This window comes from Heptranchias perlo, chromosome 2 (assembly GCF_035084215.1).
Source record: "Heptranchias perlo isolate sHepPer1 chromosome 2, sHepPer1.hap1, whole genome shotgun sequence".
Taxonomy (NCBI): Eukaryota; Metazoa; Chordata; class Chondrichthyes; order Hexanchiformes; family Hexanchidae; genus Heptranchias; species Heptranchias perlo.
This window is the reverse complement of record NC_090326.1, coordinates 33,455,859-33,466,872: the sequence shown is the minus strand read 5'-3', so window position 1 is coordinate 33,466,872 and position 11,014 is coordinate 33,455,859. Positions and strand designations below refer to the sequence as shown.

At 45.5% G+C, this 11,014-nt stretch overlaps 1 long non-coding RNA gene across 1 annotated transcript; it reads right to left on the bottom strand.

Moving 5' to 3' along the window:
- Positions 1–1,222: 1,222 nt before the first annotated feature.
- Positions 1,223–9,865, bottom strand: LOC137333271 (uncharacterized). Its single transcript, XR_010965834.1, has 3 exons — positions 9,784–9,865; positions 3,528–3,613; positions 1,223–1,366 (listed from the first exon to the last, which is right to left on the bottom strand). It is a non-coding gene; the product is annotated as an uncharacterized lncRNA (long non-coding RNA).
- Positions 9,866–11,014: the final 1,149 nt, after the last annotated feature.

Genomic DNA, 11,014 nt, shown 5'->3' with positions numbered 1-11,014 from the left:
TAAAACAGGCAGAGAGTAAAACAGGCAGAGTGTAAAAAGGGCAGGGTGTAAAATAGGCAGAGCGTAAAAAGGGCAGAGTGTAAAATGGGCAGAGTGTAAAATGGGCAGAGTGTAAAACGGGCAGAGTGTAAAACGGGCAGAGAGTAAAATGGGCAGAGTGTAAAATAGACAGAGTGTAAAATAGGCAGAGTGTAAAATGGGCAGAGTGTAAAAAGGGCAGAGAGTAAAACGGGCAGAGTGTAAAATGGGCAGAGAGTAAAACGGGCAGAGTGTAAAACGGGCAGAGTGTAAAACGGGCAGAGTGTAAAATGGGCAGAGAGTAAAATGGGCAGAGTGTAAAATAGACAGAGTGTAAAATGGGCAGGGTGTAAAATGGGCAGAGAGTAAAATGGGCAGAGTGTAAAATGGGCAGAGAGTAAAATGAGCAGAGTGTAAAACAGGCAGAGTGTAAAATAGGCAGAGTGTAAAATGGGCAGAGAGTAAAACGGGCAGAGTGTAAAATGGGCAGAGTGTAAAACAGGCAGTGTAAAATGGGCAGAATGTAAAATAGGCAGAGTGTAAAATAGACAGAGTGTAAAATGGGCAGAGTGTAAAATGGGCAGAGAGTAAAACAGGCAGAGTGTAAAACGGGCAGAGTGTAAAACGGGCAGAGTGTAAAACGAGCAGAGAGTAAAACGGGCAGAGTGTAAAACGGGCAGAGTGTAAAATGGACGGCCGATTTGCTGTTGCCCGCTTTGCACTACCTCCCAAGACCAATTTCACCCCTAAATGCACACACCTGAAACATTAACTTGTCTGTTGTCTTGACAGATGCTGCCTGACCTGCTGAGGGTTTCCAGCATTTCCTGCTTCTGTTTCAAGAGAAGCACTGGCAGAAGTCTGCATGCAGGCCACCTGAACTCCATCATGGCAGCAGGTTGGGCCACCAGTTGGGCCAGAAAGATAATGGAGGAATTTGCATCTTCACAAGGATAATTTGAAAAGTGGAGCTGGCAATTTTTTTGAACTGTAGGGCAAGAGAACTTGGTTTCAAATTTAAGAAACTGCTGGCTAAGTGAGAGTTCAGGAAGATCTCCCTCTTCTACAGAGTTGTTAGTTTGTGGCGTTTGCTGTTACCTAATGCAATGAATGCTGAGTGTTTGCAGTCATCAAAAGAGAACCCAACGAGTCAGAGTTGGAAGAAGGTGTACAGAGGTACATGCTTAGATCCATGGCTGGGTTACATTAGATGAATTTTTTTTATTCGTTCACGGGTTGTGGACGTTGCTGGCGAGGCCAGGATTTATTGCCCATCACTATTTGTCCTTGAGAAGGTGGTGGTGAGCCGCCATCTTGAAACGCTGAAGTCTGTGTGGTGACTGGGGTTCTGGGAAATGAAAAATAAATAATAATGGCATCAGACTACTAGAAGGAACAAATTTGATAGGCTGATGGCTTTTTCTTATCACACAACCTGATTAACAGTATTGGATGGAATTAAATCAATACAACAAAACATTCCTCTGCACCATGACAGCCTTGAATCACCATCCAAAACATACTTGCTCTGGAAGCAGAGCTTTTGGACAAAGGAAAGAGCATTTAAATATCAACTGTGGAATCAGAGACTGTAAAATGTACGCATTAGTAAACATAAATTTCCCCACCCCCTCTGAAACACACAAACACTCACACACAAACACTCACACACACACAAACACTCACACACGAACACTCACACACTCACACACACACTCACACACACACTCACACACACACAAACACTCACACACAAACACTCACACTCACACAAACACTCACACAAACAAACAAACACTCACACAAACAAACACTCACTCACACACACGCACACAAACACTCACACACACACGAACACACACACTCACACAAACACTCACACACACACTCACACACACACGAACACTCACACACAAACACTCACACAAACACTCACACACACACAAACACTCACACACACACACACTCACACACACACTCACACACACGAACACACAAACAAACACTCACACACACACTCACACACACACTCACACACACACAAACACTCACACACACACTCACACACACGAACACTCACACAAACACTCACACACACACTCACACACAAACAAACACTCACACACACACTCACACACACACGAACACACACACAAACACTCACACACACACACACACTCACACACACACGAACACACAAACAAACACTCACACACACACTCACACACACACTCACACACACACAAACACTCACACACACACACATTCACACACACACTCACACACACACGAACACACACACAAACACTCACACACAAACACTCACACACACACTCACACACACGAACACACACACAAACACTCACACACAAACACACACACAAACACTCACACACAAACACTCACACACACTCACACACACACGAACACACAAACAAACACTCACACACACACTCACACAAACACACAAACACTCACACAAACAAACACTCACACACACACTCACACACACACTCACACAAACACTCACACAAACAAACAAACACTCACACACACTCACACACACACACACACACTCACACACACAAACACTCCTACGCACAAACACAAACACACACATATACACACAAACACAAACACTCTCACATACACAAACACACACACTAACAAACACACACAAATACACACAGAAACCCTCGCACACAAACACAAACATACAAACACACGCACACACAAACACAAACACAGTTACACACAAACACACACAAGCACACACATAAACACAAACACAAACACACTCAAAAAACACACATACACAAACACTCCTACGCATAAACACAAACACACACACATATACACACACAAACACAAACACACACACTAACAAACACACAAACACACACTCATACAAACACACACACAAACACTTTCTCACACACGCTCACAGACACACCCACACACACATACAAACACAGACACACCCACACAAACAAACACACGCAAACACAGACACAAACAAACACACACAAACACAGACACATGCACTCACAGACACACACACATACATTCATACACACTCACAGACACACACACAAACACACACACTCACAGACACTCACACAAATACTCACACACACACAAACACTCACACAAACACACTCACACACACAAACACTCACACACTCACACAAACACACTCACACACACAAACACTCACACACACACACACACACACACACTCACACGAACACATACAAACACTCACACAAACACGGACAAACACTCACACACAAACACTCACACAAACACACACACAAACACTCACACAAACACACACACACAAACACTCACACACAAACACTCACACAAACACACACACAAACACTCACACAAACACACTCACACACACAAACACTCACACACTCACACAAACACACTCACACACACAAACACTCACAGAGACACACACTCACATGCAGCATTACTAGGAAATATTCATACATGCTTACCTCCACAATAGGAGACCCTCCTCCGACTCATTGGCCTGTTAATACCCTCAAGCGATTGGACACCGACTCACCAAGAATGTTGGCCACTGAAGCAAAAGAAATTACAATATGATTTTTAACAAGTACATTTTTTCCCCTTTCCGAATCAGATGCGTATTCTGGTCTGCAACTGTTGTGATGAATCAAACCCTCCTTGCAACTTCAATTAGACTATCAGGAATTGTATACCCTGAACTAGACTTGGAAGTAGCTACTTGCCCATTTGATGAAAATCAAATAATAAAATAAATAACACTTAAATCTCTCACTATAGAAGGAAGCCAATCACTTGAATAATGACAGGAAACTAATGGCATGAGACGGAAATTGGAATGAATGCGCATAAGGACAATACCGTGTATCACTATGCGCATCTGAGGCATTATTTTTTTCAAATGGATAGGTGTTTCTGAAAACAATGTCAAAATGTACCCAAATAAGGGTATTTGTTGAATTAACCCAGAATAACCGAACTGGGATGAGTTCAGATTTGGTATTTGGTTCTGTGCTTCTCCCTGTTAAGTTTAGATGTTCCTTTCCTCACTGTTCTACCCTTGTTTCCTGAAAGCAGTGACGCATGCTGCAGTGTAGTCTCGTGGGCACTGACAACCCTCTGGTACTTGTCCAAGTGAGGATTTTCCACTTCTGAACTAGAAAGTGTGTGTCCGCAAGCTATTTAACCGGAGAGGGCATCACAATAAGGCACAATCCTGCCCTCACCTGCTATCCACACCTGCACACTTTCCAGCAAGGTCACTGGAAAAGGTTGGGAGTGGGAACCCTGGCAACTTTCTTCCTTCCCTAGTTCAGAAGTGCTGAGAACAATTGTAAAGTCACTACTAGTACTTAATCTAAGATCAGCTAGCTAACTCAGCGCAGATATATCCTGACATTTTTTGTCTATTTTTAAAACTTTTTAAAAATTAATTTACTTCCCCGCTCCCCTCCACTCCATCTTTCCTTCACTGAAGCCCGTCTATTCCTGCTACAGTATGTGTGTTCCCTCTATACCATCTCTCTCACAACTCCCTGTTTGAATCTCTCCGCTCAGGTTTCCATCCTTCCTACAGTACTGAAACGGCCCTAAGCGAAGTCACGAACAACATCCATTGTGACTCTGACCATGGTGCGTTATCCCTCCACATCCTCTTTGCAGCCTTTGACATGGTTAACCACACCATCCTCCTCCACTGTTCAGCTTGGACTTTGCTTGCTTGATTCCACTCTTACCTATCTGATATAGAGGCAGACTATAATGGTTTTTCTTCCTGCCTCCAAACTATTACCTCCTGAGTCACCAAAGAATCTATCCTTGGCCTCCTCCTCTTCCTCGTCTACATGCTGCCCGTTGGTGACATCATCCAATGACACGGGGTCAGTTTCCACGTGGACACTGATGAGACCCAGCTCTACCTCTCTACTACCTCTCTTAACCCCTTCACTGCCTCTCTGCTGTCAGACTGCTTATCTGGACAGCCGCAATTTCCTCTGGAGAAACATTGGGAAGACCAAAGCCATCGTCTTCGGCCCTCATTACAAACTCCATACACTTGCCGTCGACTTCATCCCTCGGCCTGGCCACTGTCTCAGGCTGAATCTGAATTTTTGCAACCTCAGCATCCTATTAAACCTCAAGCTGAGTTACCAACCCCATATCCTCTCCATCACAAAGACTGCCTACTTCCACCTCCATAATATCGCCTGCCTCTGCCCCTGCCTCAGCCCATTTGCCGCTGAAAACCTCATCCATGCCTTTGTCATTTCCAAACCGGCCGGCCTCCCATCCTCCAATCTTCTTAAGCTTCAGCTTATCCAAAACTCTGCTGTCTGTATCCTATTCTGCACCGCCCCACTTGCCAATCACCATGCCCCTTGCTAACCTACATTATCTACTGGTTCCGCAACACCTCAAATTTAAATTCTCATCTTTATGTTTAAATCCCGTCGTGGCCTTGCCCCTTTCTGTCTCTGCAATGTCCTACAGCCCTATTAACGGCCATGCCTTCAGCCGCCTAGGCCCCACGCTTCGGAATTCTCTCCTTAAACCCCACCACCGCTCATCGCCCTCTCCTCCTTTAAGACTCTCCTTAAAACCCACCTCTTTGATCATCCCTCCTAATATTTCCTTCTTTGACTAGGTGTCCATATTTTTGATTCCACCTCTGTGAAGAGCTTTGGGATGTTTTTCTACATTTAAGGTGCTACATTACAACAGTGACTATACTTAAAAAAAAGTACTTCATTGGCTGTAAAGCACTTTGGGATGTCCTGAGGTCATGAAAGGCGCCATATAAATGCAAATCCTTCTTTTCTTTTATATAAATGCAAATTGTCGTTGTTATCGATAGTACAGTTGTGTCAGTGCTGGCTGCCCTTTGTAGTTTAACAGGTCGTCATTAATCATGCAAGCCTTGACAATCAATCTCAGCAGGCTGTTTGACCACATTGGTATCACAGTCAAATCCAATCCAGTTATCATCAGATGACCAAACACAGCCAATTTTCTCTCCTTAACCCCACAACTGACTGTAGCTCCTTTGCCACTGCCCTGGCTCATCAAAATCAGGAATCAAACCCAGGACCTTCCAGCTCTATATGACTCAGCTACTCACTGGATAAACTCGCTGAACGATGGGGGAGCTGTTAAAAAAATTTTTTTGTGCCAACATTTTCCCTTTCTCCCCTGAAAGTGGACCATTTTGCTGACGTATGGTTCTACACACAATGGCTGCACTCTGGTACTGTTTGCATTCTTCATGTGTGAGCCAGGACAGTCATTTGGCAGGCTATTCAACTATGGATGGCATCACAGATGCACCTCGTCTTGTTCTCATGCATCCACACATGGACTTTCGAGCAGGGTTCACTGGACAGCGAATCTTGGAGTGGGAACCTTGGCTGATTTTCCCTCTCTCTGAGATGAGTTAACGTAGCACAGTTATGGAGACTGGGAGCTACTGGTCTGTATAACTTAGTGCTACACTGGACAGTACCTGTATCAGGAAAGCTGAAAATAAAAGTGTTAATTTCCCCCATTATCTGGGCAGCATCCTCTTATTACTCCTATCCATTAAACTCTTCGGAGTCTGAGTGCGGGGAGGGGTGAAATTTGGGGTTTTACTCACAATGGTGGGCCAGAATTTGGGCAGGAACATGGATCTGCCGGGTTTTCATCCCATGTGCCTTCCTTATCTGGTTGCGGGCGAGATGGGCACATTTTCTGTCTGCCTCCAGAGTACCAGCAGCATGTTTGGGTTGCATTTGGGATGTTATTGGGCTACCCCTGCAACTCCATCCAACTTGCCTCTCTTAGTTACAGTGGTTATAGGGTAACTATTTGGAGACTCCGCCCCTGTCTCAATTGACGGGAATGCCAATTGGCGAGTCAGTGCAGAGGTCAGTTGGAGAGTCAGGTGCAGAGGTCAGTTGGAGAGTCAGGTGCAGAGGTCAGTTGGAGAGTCAGGTGCAGAGGTCAGTTGGAGAGTCAGTGCAGAGGTCAGTTGGAGAGTCAGTGCAGAGGTCAGTTGGAGAGTCAGGTGCAGAGGTCAGTTGGAGAGTCAGGTGCAGAGGTCAGTTGGAGAGTCAGTGCAGAGGTCAGTTGGAGAGTCAGTGCAGAGGTCAGTTGGAGAGTCAGGTGCAGAGGTCAGTTGAAGAGTCAGGTGCAGAGGTCAGTTGAAGAGTCAGGTGCAGAGGTCAGTTGAAGAGTCAGGTACAGAGGTCAGTTGAAGAGTCAGGTGCAGAGGTCAGTTGAAGAGTCAGGTGCAGAGGTCAGTGTGCTCGGTTCACCACGTGCAGGATTTTTGAAAAATCAGGTGCGAGCGAATCGGGCTGGCTAACCTCCATGCCTGATTCTCTGATCAGCTCACCCATCAATGGCGGGAGTGGAGTTACAGAAAATTCACCCATGTGTGCTGATGCTTTAGCCTACACAATAGGATCTCTTTGGGCTTAGCAGAGACTTCTATTTTGATAGTCCCACAGAGAGATGCTAAACCATAAGGTGTTTCTTACGATTCTGTGTTCACTGAAGCACAATAGTGCAAGCTGGGAGAGCTGCTGCCAAGATTCCCTGATGTGATCTTGGCACTGGAGAACTAAGCCTAATGTGGAGGGAAATCATGGCCATCAAAAGTGCAGCAACAACAAGAGATGCAGAGCAGAGAATTGAGGTTAAGGGACAAATAAAAAATAGTCAGAATCTATCGGTGTAGCACCGATTTAGATTTAGTTTAGGAGTACAGTTTTTTGGGGCCAATTTGGATCATTTGGAATCAGATCCAACTGCCCTTTCAAGAAAAGGGTAAAACATAATACTCATGCACAGTAGGACATTTTGTCATTCTGTTTGTCGTCACAAAACAATGCCACATTGACAGTAAAATACCAAAGTTGGTGTGTCACCATGTCTTGCCAGCTGCTGGTAGCAAAGGCTGGCAATGACTGGCAGGAAGCTACTGGTGCCGGGCAGGTACTTGTCTTTTTTGTTTGTAATTTATTTTTTTTTATCTTGCGTTGATGTATCTGAAGTGCAGTTCTGCGACAGGGATAAAGAGTGTGACTCTGTTTTGATGCCGCTCTCTACAACAAAGCAGAAGAAGCTGTGTTTCTAACTTTCTCCCCATCTCTCCTGAAGGCGGTGACTCATGCCAGTGGCAGCCATTTCCACTAGTGGGCAGTTTTCATGTTTGAGCCTGAACAGTGTGTGGCAGCAGGCTATTCGACATGCAATGTGTCATAGCTGAGCCCTTGCTGTTCTCACACGCAAAGAGAGAACTTCAAGGAAATATTGCCTTCGCCCCACCATTGGCGGTCGTGCCTTCAGCTGCCTAGGTCCTAAACTCTTGAATTCCCTCCCTAAACCTCTCCACCACTCTATCTCTCTTTCCTCCTTTAAGACGATCCTTAAAACTTACCTCTTTGACCAAGCTTTTGGTCACCTGTCCTAATATCTCCGTATGTGACTCGGTGTCAAATTTTGTTTGATAATCGCTCCTGTGAAGCGCCTTGGGATGTTTTACTACGTTAAAGGTGCTGTATAAATTGAAGCTGTTGTTGTTGTTTATTTATGTAGCACCTTATCATGCCCTCAAGATATCCTAAAGTGCTTCACAAACCAATGGATTGCTTATTAAGTGCAGTCACTGCTGCTAGGTAGGCAAATACAACACCAACGTGTGCACAGCAAGATCCCACAAACAACAAATGAATGAATGGCTCGCTGCAAGCGAGGGCCTAATTTGAATTTAAAAGCCGTGGCTCGATGACATCATCGGCGCTGTGACGGGATTTTAACTTCTGGATTCGGGAGGCCTGCACGTGGCCAAACCCCGCCAGCCAGTAGGAGGTGCCGACTGGCCAGAAGACACCAAGGTAAGTTTACAAAAATTACTTTTCTGTGAAATCCTTGTGGGCCAGGAGGAGCAGGAGTGCTTCCCCTCCCCACAACCCCCCAGGCCCTGCATGGAGTCCATGGGCCTCCCCAGCCCCAGCCTTGCCTCTCCCTCTCGGCGCTGGCATCAGCTGCCAAAGCCCTTTCCCAGCGCTAACTTTAAGCCGAGGACCGTTCCCTTTGAGTTCTAAGGCTCCCGACCCGACTCTTGCTCCTGCTCTCGCCCACTGGACCTGATGTCAGTCCTGCCGGTTTTGGGAGGGAGACTGTCCTGGTTTATTTACATGAGGCCTGGGAGTTAAAATGGCCTGGGCCTGGGCTTCACGCTGAGATGCCTGTAGGGGTTTCCCTACCGCCCACACCCCTGCCCGTCCCGAACGTGTCCCCCACCAGCACCCCCAGTAAAAATCGACCCCAACGACCTTAAGGAGAGGGAAAAAAAATTGGCAAAAAAAAAGAGCCACAGCAGTGCTTGATCTGTACGCTATCTCATGAAAGGCTTGATCAGTAACATTCCTGAAGTGGGCAAAATGGTGGTTCTAGGAGGAGGTGAATGGAATCAGCATTGTGATCTGTGACCCGACTTGTTTGGCCAGTTGTCTCTAGCCAGTTTGCATAGTTGGATCCCAGTTTTTGCAGGGCAGTATCTGTGTAAGTGAACACTGTCTTGATAGTGGCTCTTATTTCTGCCAAGGCCCCACTGAGCTGGCAGTTGCTTCTGTTTTGCAGCATCAGGAAGTCTGTAGTTAATGATGTAATGACCTCTAACCACAGTTGTTGAAATGTCCTTTCCTTCTAATTCAAGTAGTTCCATAGTTCAATACTTACAATTACATGCTGGTTCCACATTGCAGGGTCTCCTCCCACCAGCTTGTTGCTACATCTAGGTTTTCCACGCTAAGATGTTTTGCGATAGGAAGCACCATCCTCTGGGGGCAGTGATGTTTGTTTCTCAGCCTCACCCTCATTTAATACTGTGTTCCTCATTGGCATCTGTAGGTTCAGTTGGTTGTGGCATCCTATCAGGTCTGCTGTCGCCTGTACAAATGACATCAGTATATTATTCGGAGGCCCATGGATGCTTTCTGTACATAGAAAGAAAGAAAGACTTGCATTTATATAGTAACTTTCATAACCTCAGGACTTCCCAAAGCACTTTACAGCCAATGAAGGACTTTTCTTTTTAAGCGTAGTCACTATTGTGATGTAGGAAACGCAGCAGCCGATTTGCGCACAGCAAGGTCCCGCAAACAGTAATGTGATAATAACCAGATAATCTGTTCTTTTTAGTAACGTTAGTTGAGGGATAAATATTAGTCAGGACACCAGGAGAACTCTCCTGTTCTTTTTCGAATAGTGCCATGGGAACTTTTACATCCACCTAAGACGGCAGATGGGGCCTTGTTTTAACATCTCGTCTGAAAGACGGCATCTCCGACAGAGCAGCACTCCCTCAGCACTGCACAGAATGTCAGCCTAGATTTTGCGCTCAAGTGTCTGGAGTAGGACTTGAACTTGCAAACTTCTGACTCAGAGTGCTACCAGTGAGCCACAGCTAGAACGTACTTATTTAAACCAATTATTGCCATTTCTGAAATTTTAGGATGATTTTGAAGGAACACTATCCAGGTTGATTTTACAAATTCATGCCCCTGGCAAAGAGCTTTGTGCAACAGGACCGGATATCGGGAATTCAGAGGTGATGATCAGCATTCCCCTGTGACTTTCCGACCGTTGATTTTAACGGATAGAGAATCATGACTAATATCCGCAGCCGAATTCCCAATAGGACAAACTGATCCCAGTGGGGAGTTGCGTTCAAAGGGAGCATGGGTTGGACAATTGATGCTAAGGTGTTGTGACCCTATCTTGACCAGTCCTCCCTTCGACCATGACTCCCTGCAGGGAACGAAGGATCAGTGAATGCCACCCCCCCCCACCACATATGCTTTCCTCCCCTCCAGAGCATTGTTTTGTAAAATCCATCTCTAGCTTTCAGCCGCAACATGGAGTATTTTTTTCATACATAAACATGTCATTAGTTCCTTCAGTGGCTTAG